The sequence below is a fragment of the Amphiura filiformis genome, chromosome 2 (genome assembly GCF_039555335.1).
Source record: "Amphiura filiformis chromosome 2, Afil_fr2py, whole genome shotgun sequence".
Taxonomy (NCBI): Eukaryota; Metazoa; Echinodermata; class Ophiuroidea; order Amphilepidida; family Amphiuridae; genus Amphiura; species Amphiura filiformis.
In genome coordinates, this window is record NC_092629.1 from 82,631,885 (window position 1) to 82,642,779 (window position 10,895).

General features: G+C 37.2%; 1 protein-coding gene across 1 annotated transcript in view; it reads left to right on the forward strand.

Annotated features, from left to right (window-relative positions):
- Positions 1-9,901, forward strand: part of LOC140146705 (transient receptor potential cation channel subfamily M member 2-like) — a 375,948-nt gene extending 366,047 nt beyond the window's left edge. Inside the window, exon 20 of the transcript XR_011858289.1 lies at positions 9,892-9,901. The gene's annotated coding sequence lies outside the window, so the exon portion shown is untranslated. The remainder of the gene's footprint in view (positions 1-9,891) is intronic.
- The last annotated feature ends 994 nt before the right edge of the window (positions 9,902-10,895 follow it).

The window sequence follows — 10,895 nt, forward strand, 5'->3', positions numbered from 1 at the left end:
ATTATCATAGAGCTCAAAATAGGCTCGTCTGGTCCAGGAGAGCAGGTTTTACTGCTCTCACCGAAACGAGTCTTAAAACTACCGATCCTCAAAAAATTGAGGATCTGTGGTTAAAACCAGAATGCGGCAATCTGGATCACTGACGAGGAGCCACATTCGCATTCCCTGATTTGGCCCCCAAGTTCGGCACATTAAAGGGGCATTTCGTGATCCACAGCCTCATCCCCCCACTTTTGTCAAAAAAAGTTGAGATTTTTATATCACTGGAAACCTCTGGCTACATAATGTTTATGTACAAAATATTTCTTGCAAATTAATTCGTTTTGCAAAGATATCGTGAAATGTGAATTTCGTTCTGGTGCACCATAACGAAATTACAACGCATTGTCTATGGAGCAGTGTAATACACATAATCATGCATAACTCGCAAACGCAAATTCGGAATCAACTGAAATTTTGGGAATAGGCTTTTTTCGTGGATATGTACTGAAAAATGTCATAAAAAGAGGATGCTAGGATCACGAAACACTCCTTTAAACAGGAACAAAATTAAAATGGGAACAATGCATTTTGTCGGTGTACATAAGGTTTTTTTTCATTGAGGTCAAAGGTCATTAAGGGGGTCAAAAGGTCAATCACAAATTTAAAAAAAATCAAAATCCATGTATAAGTTCCGATTAGGCTGAAATTCACCAGGAATATTTCTTATCACATCCTAAGCACAATGCAAGACCAGTTGACCCCATCCGTAACCCAGGGGTCAAGTTATAGGGGCCAAATTGCGGCTTGTATTCAGCGTCTGTTGACTCTAGTTTCTTACAAGCCGACGACGGATGTCGGCTTGTTCTGTCTCTTCTCAATTCTTTCTTCTTCTTTCTTCTTCTTTCTTCTTCTTTCTTTCTTCTGGCAACCAATCAACTGCATCTAGCTTCGCAAAGGATTGACAGATTTCAACCAAAGTTGACCCAAATGACCACTGGGCTAGGCCAAACCTTCCATTTGACTTTGACCTCGCTGTGACCTTTGACCTAGCTATAATGGTCAAAAATGTGATTTCACAAAAAATGCTACTCCTTCCACAAATTTCATGCAATGATCATGTGACTCATGCATATGAATCAACATGTGGCAGTGCTTAAAACTTTCTAAAAAGAATTGAGGTCAAAGGTCATTAAGGGGTCATTTCCGGTCTGAAAGCTAAAAATATTCAAAAATCACTGTCTTTACAAAATATATAGCAGAGAGTCGCCATTAGCACACATGCATTGCTACTAGCCAGGGTCTTTAGGATGCCTACAGGTTTGGGGTCAAAGGTCATTAAGGGGTTACTTCCGGTCAAAAACCAAAATGTTCAAAAATTTTTATCTCAAAATGTATATATACGAGAATGATATAACCAACATACATGAATTAGTGTTCCCTGATGTATGCATGGTATTTTTATTTTGGGGGTCAAAGGTCATTAAGGGGTCACTTCCTGTTTTTAGCTGAATAACTTTAAGAATTTTTATCTCAAGAACTAAACATGTTAGAATTTTTTAATTAAAATTGGAACAATGCATTTTGTCGGTGTACATAAGGCTTTTTTTTTTTTTAGGTCAAAGGTCATTAAGGGGGTCAAAAGTTAATCAAAAATTTAAAAAAATCAAAATCCATGTATAAGTTCCGATTAAGCTGAAATTCACCAGGAATATTTCTTATGACATCCTAAGCACAATGCAAGAGCAGTTGACCCCATCCGTAACCCAGGGGTCAAATTATAGGGGTCAAATTGCGGCTTGTATTCAGCGTCTGTTGACTCTAGTTCTTTCTTTCTTCTTTCTTCTTCTGGCAACCAATCAACTGCATCTAGCTTCGCAAAGGATTGACAGATTTCAACCAAAGTTGACCCAAATGACCACTGGGCTAGGCCAAACCTTCCATTTGACTTTGACCTCGCTGTGACCTTTGACCTAGCTATAATGGTCAAAAATGTGATTTCAAAAAAAATGCTACTCCTTCCACAAATTTCATGCAATGATCATGTGACTCATGCATATGAATCAACATGTGGCAGTGCTTAAAACTTCCTAAAAAGAATTGAGGTCAAAGGTCATTAAGGGGTCATTTCCGGTCTGAAAGCTAAAATATTCAAAAAATCACTGTCTTTACAAAATATATAGCAGAGAGTCGCCATTAGCACACATGCATTGCTACTAGCCAGGGTCTTTAGGATGCCTACAGGTTTGGGGTCAAAGGTCATTAAGGGGTTACTTCCGGTCAAAAACCAAAAATGTTCAAAAAAATTTTATCTCAAAATGTAAACAGACCAGAATAATATAACCAACATACATGAATTAGTGTTCCCTGATGTATGCATGGTATTTTTATTTTGTGGGTCAAAGGTCATTAAGGGGTCACTTCCTGTTTTTAGCTGAATAATTTCAAGAATTTTTATCTCAAGAACTGAACATGTTAGAATTTTTTAATTAAAATTGGAACAATGCATTTTGTCGGTGTACATAAGGTTTTTTTACATTATGGTCAAAGGTCATTAAAGGGGTCAAAAGGTCAATCAAAAATTTTCAAAAATCAAAATCCATGTATAAGTTCCGATTAAGCTGAAATTCACCAGGAATATTTCTTATGACATCCTAAGCACAGTGTAAGAGCAGTTGACCCCATCCGTAACCCAGGGGTCAAGTTATAGGGGTCAAATTGCGGCTTGTATTCAGCGTCTGTTGACTCTAGTTATTATTATCATATTATATTAAAAATCATGATTGTTTTACTTTCAGAATTTTAAGCTTACTGTTCTCTATAGGCTATAATGTATACTTACCTAGCCGGGACACCGGCTAGGTCTTGTGATGCTATCGGATCTTTACCTAGCCGGGACACCGGCTAGGTCTTGTGATGCTATCGGATCTTTCTTCTTTCTTCTTTCTTCTTTCTTCTGGCAACAAATTTCAAAATGCTTCTTCTCCTACATGTTACATCCTACAATGACGTCACTTGCACATATGCATCGGCTATATCCAGTGTCTATAGGATATTCACAAATTTGGGGTCAAAGGTCATTAAGGGGTCATTTCCGGTATAAAACCAAATATCTTCAAAGTGCTTCTTCTCCTACATGTTACATCCTACAATGACGTCACTTGCACATATGCATCAGCTATATCCACTGCCTATAAATTATTCACAGAATTTGGGTCAAAGGTCATTAAGGGGGTCATTTCCGGTCTGAAAGCTAAAAATATTCAAAAAATCACTGTTTTTACAAATTACATAGCAGAGTGTTGTCATTAGCACACATGCATTGCTACCAACCAGGGTCTTTGGGGTGTCTACAGTTTTGGGGTCAAAGGTCATTAGGGGTCGCTTCCGGTCAAAAACCAAAAATCATCAAATATGTTCATTTTTTTTTTATCTCAAAACGTAACCAGAGCAGAGTTGCATAAACTTCATATATGCATTAGTGTTACCCGATGTGAGCATGGTATTTTTATTTTTTTGGTCAAAGGTCATTTAGACGTCATTTCCGGTTTAAAGCTAAATAACTTCAAGAATTTTTATCTCCAAAACTAAGCATAGCAGATTTTTTTTATTTAAACTTTAACAATGCATTTTCGTGGTGTATATTAGGTTTTTTTGTATTGGGGTCAAAGGTCATTAAGGAGGTCAAAACGTCAAATTTGCAAAAAAAATGTTTAAAATTACGGAAAGTAGCTATATCTCAGCCTATGGAAGACGGATAAAGCCCCTACATGCTACAGTGATGCACCATTAATGGTATGAGATGTCCATAAACTTGAAGACTGGCATTTCCGGCTCCGGCTAGGTCCAGATCTGTAACCAGATCTAGTTACCTAGCCGGGACACCGGCTAGGTCTTGTGATGCTATCGGATCTTTACCTAGCCGGGACACCGGCTAGGTCTTGTGATGCTATCGGATCTTTCTTCTTCTTTCTTCTTCTGGCAACAAATTTCAAAATGCTTCTTCTCTTACATGTTACATCCTACAATGACGTCACTTGCACATATGCATCGGCTATATCCAGTGTCTATAAGATGTTCACAAATTTAGGGTCAAAGGTCATTAAGGGGTCATTTCCGGTATAAAACCAAATATCTTCAAAATGCTTCTTCTGCCACAAATTACATAGTACGATGATGTCACTTACACATATGCATCGGCTATTACAGGTACACAAAAGTTATTCTCCGATTTTGGGTCAAAGGTCATTAAGGGGGTCATTTCCGGTCTGAAAGCTAAAAATATTCAAAAAATCACCGTTTTTACAAATTACATAGCAGAGTGTTGTCATTAGCACACATGCATTGCTACCAACCAGGGTCTTTGGGGTGTCTACAGTTTCGGGGTCAAAGGTCATTAAGGGGTCGCTTCCGGTCAAAAAACAAAAATCATCAAATATGTTCATTTTTTTTAAATCTCAAAACGTAACCAGACCAGAGTGACATAAACTTCATATATGCATTAGTGTTACCCGATGTATGCACGGTATTTTTATTTTTTTGTTCATAGGTCATTTAGATGTCATTTCCGGTTTTAAGCTAAATAACTTCAAGAATTTTTATCTCCATAACTAAGCATAGTAGATTTTTTAAATTTAAACTGTAACAATGCATTTTAGCGGTGTATATGAGGTTTTTTTTGTATTGGGGTCAAAGGTCATTAAGGAGGTCAAAACGTCAAATTTGCAAAAAAATGTTTAAAATTACGGAAAAGTAGCTGTATCTCAGCCTATGGAAGACGGATAAAGCCCCTACATGCTACAGTGATGCACCATTAATGGTGTGAGATGTCCATAATAGCCGGACAAAGGTCAAACTTTAAGTTAAGAGTGGCATTTCCGGCCCGGCTAGGTCCAGATCTGTAACCAGATCTAGTTCTTTCTGCTTCTTTCTTCTGGCAACAAATTTCAAAATGCTTCTTCTCCTACATGTTACATCCTACAATGACATCACTTGCACATATGCATCGGCTATATCCAGTGTCTATAGGATATTCACAAATTTGGGGTCAAAGGTCATTAAGGGGTCATTTCCGGTATAAAACCTAATATCTTCAAAATGCTTCTTCTCCTACATGTTACATCCTACAATGACGTCACTTGCACATATGCATTGGCTATATCCAGTGCCTATAAATTATTCACAGAATTTGGGTCAAAGGTCATTAAGGGGGTCATTTCTGGTCTGAAAGCTAAAAATATTCAAAAAATCACTGTTTTTACAAATTTCATAGCAGAGTGTTGTCATTAGCACACATGCATTGCTACTAGCCAGGGTCTTTGGGGTGTCTACAGTTTTGGGGTCAAAGGTCATTAAGGGGTCGCTTCCGGTCAAAAACCAAAAATCATCAAATATGTTCTTTTTTTTTTATCTCAAAATGTAATCGGACCAGAGTGACATAAACTTCATATATGCATTAGTGTTACCCGATGCATGTACGGTATTTTTATTTTTTTGGTCAAAGGTCATTTAGACGTCATTTCCGGTTTTAAGCTAAATAACTTCAAGAATTTTTATCTCCATAACTAAGCATAGTAGATTTTTTTAATTTAAATTTTAACAATGCATTTTCTTAGTGTATATGAGGGTTTTTTTATATTGGGGTCAAAGGTCATTAAGGAGGTCAAAACGTCAAATTTGCAAAAAATTGTTTAAATTTACGGAAAAGTAGCTGTATCTCAGCCTATGGAAGACGGATAAAGCCCCTACATGCTACAGTGATGCACCATTAATGGTGTGAGATGTCCATAAACTTTAAGACTGGGATTTCCGGCTCCGGCTAGGTCCAGATCTGTAACCAGATCTAGTTCTTCTTTCTTTACCTAGCCGGGACACCGGCTAGGTCTTGTGATGCTATCGGATCTTTCTTTCTTCTTCTGGCAACAAAGCGTGACATTTTGCGTGACTTACCACGTTTCGCCCTAGCTCTCTTATGCTTTGACAGATTTCAACCATACTTGAGCCAAATGACCACTGGACTAGGCCAAACCTTACATTTGACTTTAACCTGACTGTGACCTTTGACCTTGACCTTATGGTCAAAAATGTTGATTTCACAAAAAATGCTTCTCTTTCCACAAATTACATGCAATGATCATGTGACTCATGCATATGAATCAACATGTGGCAGTGCTTAAAACTTATTTTAAAAAATTGAGGTCAAAGGTCATTAAGGGGTCATTTCCGGTAAAAGTCTGAAAAATGTGTAAAAAATATTCAAAAAATCACTGTCTTTACAAATTATATAGCAGAGAGTCGCCATTAGCACACATGCATCGCTACTAGCCAGGGTCTTTAGGATGCCTACAGTTCTGGGGTCAAAGGTCATTAAGGGGTTACTTCCGGTCAAAACCAAAATTATCAAAAATGTTCAAAAAAATTTTATCTCAAAATGTAAACAGACCAGAGTGACATAAACTTCATATATGCATTAGTGTTACCCAATGTATGCACGGTATTTTTATTTTTTTTGTCAAAGGTCATTTAGACGTCATTTCCGGTTTTAAGCTAAATAACTTCAAGAATTTTTATCTCCATAACTAAGCATAGTAGATTTTTTTAATTTAAACTGTAACAATGCATTTTCGCGGTGTATATGAGGTTTTTTTTATATTGGGGTCAAAGGTCATTAAGGAGGTCAAAACGTCAAATTTGCAAAAAATTTTTTAAAATTACGGAACAGTAGCTGTATCTCAGCCTATGGAAGACGGATAAAGCCCCTACATGCTACAGTGAAGCACCATTAATGGTGTGAGATGTCCGTAATAGCCGGTCAAAGGTCAAACTTTAAGTTAAGACTGGCATTTCCGGCCCCGGCTAGGTCCAGATCTGTAACCAGATCTAGTTCTTTCTTTCTTTCTGGCAACAAATTTCAAAATGCTTCTTCTCCTACATGTTACATCCTACAATGACGTCACTTGCACATATGCATCGGCTATATCCAGTGTCTATAGGATATTCACAAATTTGGGGTCAAAGGTCATTAAGGGTCATTTCCGGTATAAAACCAAATATCTTCAAAATGCTTCTTCTCCTACATGTTACATCCTACAATGACGTCACTTGCACATATGTATCGGCTATATCCAGTGCCTATAGAATTATTCACAGAATTTGGGGTCAAAGGTCATTAAGGGGTCATTTCCCGTCTGAAAGCTAAAATATTCAAAAAATCACTGTTTTTACAAATTACATAGCAGAGTGTTGTCATTAGCACACATGCATTGCTACTAACCAGGGTCTTTGGGGTGTCTACAGTTTTGGGGTCAAAGGTCATTAAGGGGTCGCTTCTGGTCAAAAACCAAAAATCATCAAATATGTTCAATTTTTTTAAATCTCAAAACGTAACCAGACCAGAGTTGCATAAACTTCATATATGCATTAGTGTTACCCGATGTGTGCACAGTATTTTTATTTATTTGGTCAAAGGTCATTTAGACGTCATTTCCGGTTTTAAGCCAAATAACTTCAAGAATTTTTATCTCCATAACTAAGCATAGTAGATTTTTTTAATTTAAACTGTAACAATGCATTTTTGCGGTGTGTATAAGGTTTTTTTTATATTGGGGTCAAAGGTCATTAAGGAGGTCAAAACGTCAAATTTGCAAAAAAATGTGTAAAATTACGGAAAAGTAGCTGTATCTCAGCCTATGGAAGACGGATAAAGCCCCTACATGCTACAGTGATGCACCATTAATGGTGTGAGATGTCAATAATAGCCGGTCAAAGGTCAAACTTTAAGTTAAGACTGGCATTTCCGGCCCCGGCTAGGTCCAGATCTGTAACCAGATCTAGTGTTACCCTGGTACTGTACTGTAGTGTGCTGATCATCATGATCATGTGATGCTGTACCTCAAATAGAGGCAGGCAGCGCCACGGGGGGGGGCATGGTGGAAAATGCCCACCCCAGTCAGGGCCGGATTTATCTTTTTTGGGGCCCTGGCCAGGCCAAAATTTGGAGGCCCCCAAATGCACCGGGAGGAATGCATGTGCACTCAAGTGGCTCAGTTGTTAGATTTACAAAATTACAATTTTAGACTATTTTAGCCAAAATTGAAGCTGAATTTTATTATAAATATAATGGGCCCAAAACATGGTGTTTTTTGGCTAAAATGGAAGATGCACACTGCACAGGGCCATTTTGGGGGCCCGGGCCCATCTGGCCCTATGGTAAATCCGGCCCGGCCCCAGTCAGAACCCTTCCCCTTGTTTCCCCCAGTAAAATACCAAAATAACGAAAATTCCCACTTTTTACCACATTTTTGGGCAATTTTTTATATTTTGCCCCCCCTGAAATTCACTTTGCCCCGTCAATGCCCCCCGAAAAAATTCCTGGCGCTGCCACTTAGTAGAGGTTAATGACTGCGCATCAGTTGTTTGGGTATTGTGATATATTAACATTGTGCTTTGGAACCGAGGAATATCCCGAGGGGCGCCCCGGCACAGTTTTATCCATGGTCCTGGAGTTTTACAGAAGATTTATGGTTCCTTTTTTTTATCTTTCAATATTTATTGGTTTTTATTCATAAACAAAAAATAAATGACAATTAACATCAAATCATACACAAAAAGGGACAAAAAGGTAGCAACAATGGTTATAAAAATGTACACAAATTATGCAGTCACTTCTACCCAGATACACTACATGTAATCCCTGGGGGGTTACTCACTATTTGACTTGCTACGCACCCGCGTCCAAGAAAAACGTCTAAAAGGGTATGTTTTTCACCACACAGCGTTGTCAACATCTTTTTGAAAAAGGGGTACTTTTTCAGAAGGCATCGCCATTAATTTAGGGGTCCTTTTTCAGCCAGATCCTTAGACGTTTAAGGGGTTAGTAAAAATCTAGATACTATGTCAAATCTCCATTTACGAAAGTGGCATGCGAGTTTGTTTTCCTTTTTAGCAAGGAAATACTCTGTATCTCTGTTTATTTTAATAAAAGCCTTAAGATCAATTGTATTGGGAGTTTTGTTTTGAAATTTACACACATAGTATTTGACACTCAAAAACAAGTACTATGTCAAAAACATATCATCGAGCACCCCAAAATTGTTTTCAAAGGTTGAGATATCAAAATCAATATCATCTTTATTTTTAATAATTTTAACTATATCTTCCCAAAGGGTTTGATTTTCTCACATTCACAAAAAACATGGGCAATTGTTTCAGGCATCTTATTGCAAAATGCACAATTTGGAGAAATCCCTTCTTTTGAACAAGAAATCATTAAAAGCAATGGCTTTATGGAAGATTTTGAAATAAAATGAGCGAAATCGAGAATCAATTGAACATTTACTATACTATTACGAAGATGAATTTGGTCCCAATCCAAGTCCTCGGGGTCAACTCATTCCAAAAACTAATACGTTTTTCAGGAACACATTTCTCAATCATAATAGAATAAGCATGGAGCTTGGATAAACCAGCTTATCAAAAATCTCCACACTAGAAATTTCAATGTTTGGATTATCAGGAACAGGAACATTTTTCATAAAAAAATTAAACTTCTTTCTGTCATGATTCGAAATATCAAAATCAAGAATCAATTCTTCAAATAATTTACTACCTGGGGGAGGGTTTAAAAGTAAATCATCAACATACACAATTACCTTTATCACACCAGTATTCATAGTAAAAGTACTGTTTAGATTTTGAATGAATATTTCTAAAAAACCATAAAGATTGGCAGGCACCAAGATTAGGTAAACATACCAAGTTCTGAGGGAATCAGCTAATTGGGTACAATTAAGCTTATTTAAAATACTTTCAGGAGCATATGATTTCCATAAAATATCACCATATATATATGCGATCTAATGCAGATTACTCAATAGTTTTCCAAAGACTGTTAAAATTATTATCATCAAGCAGTAAATTAACCCAATTCATTTTTTTGAGCCAAGGCAAAAGTGTAAGGGTCTATCATACGAATGCCACACAGAGAAAAATCATTGCGCACACATTTTCTTCTGACTCTATCATTACCAGCATTCCAAATGAATTTGAAAAACTGTTTGTTTTAGGTCTTTAAATAAAGAATTGGGAATTTTAATACTCAAAACTGAAAAAAGATAGAGCAGCTGAGGCAAAAGAAGTGCTTTTTTTTAACACAAGTTTTTCCTATCAAAGAAAGTTTTCTAGCGCGCCAGCAATTTAAGGTTCCCTCAATCTGTTTTAAAAGCTTAACCTTATAGTTGAGATCAAACATTAACTTAAAATTCAATGAAAAATGAATACCCAAAATTTTAAAATCTCTAGTTTTCCAAAGAAAACCTAGCCCAGAAAAGGGACGATTTAAACCTTTCATTGAGCCAATCCAAATAGCTTCGGATTTGGTGAGATTGATCTTGCAGCCAGAACAAGTTGCGAATCTTTGTAAAGTTTCAAAAAGGTTGTTTTAAAAGGAATCAGGCAAGCCATCCAGGAAACAGGTTGAGTCATCTGCTAACAAAGATATGGTTCCCTTTCTTTTCAAATAGCTCTTTTCTGGTTAATTGTTTTTAAAAAAAATGGTCATGTGATGAACGTCAGTCTGTGAGCACGTTTGTTGGCGGATGCTCCCGAATTTTTCATCATTTTAACCGTTCAGCTGTCATTTTTACTACTCTTATCCCAATGCCAAATAATAAAAACTCAGGGACAAATAAGAGAGCGGGTTCGCCCATGAAAAGTCAGCTGGAAAACAGCAAAAAGGCTGCAAAATCGTTAAGCTTCTGTGATGAAAGTATGGACACAATGGGCAGCAGTGATCCCGCTACTTTCGGTGTAAACAAACTCAAAGATGGCAGCGCCCATGGATCGGGAGCCGCCTACTCCTCTTTTCGCCAAACGCAAAGAGTTTCTTGAACATTTGCTGTTAAAATAAGAAAAGTTTC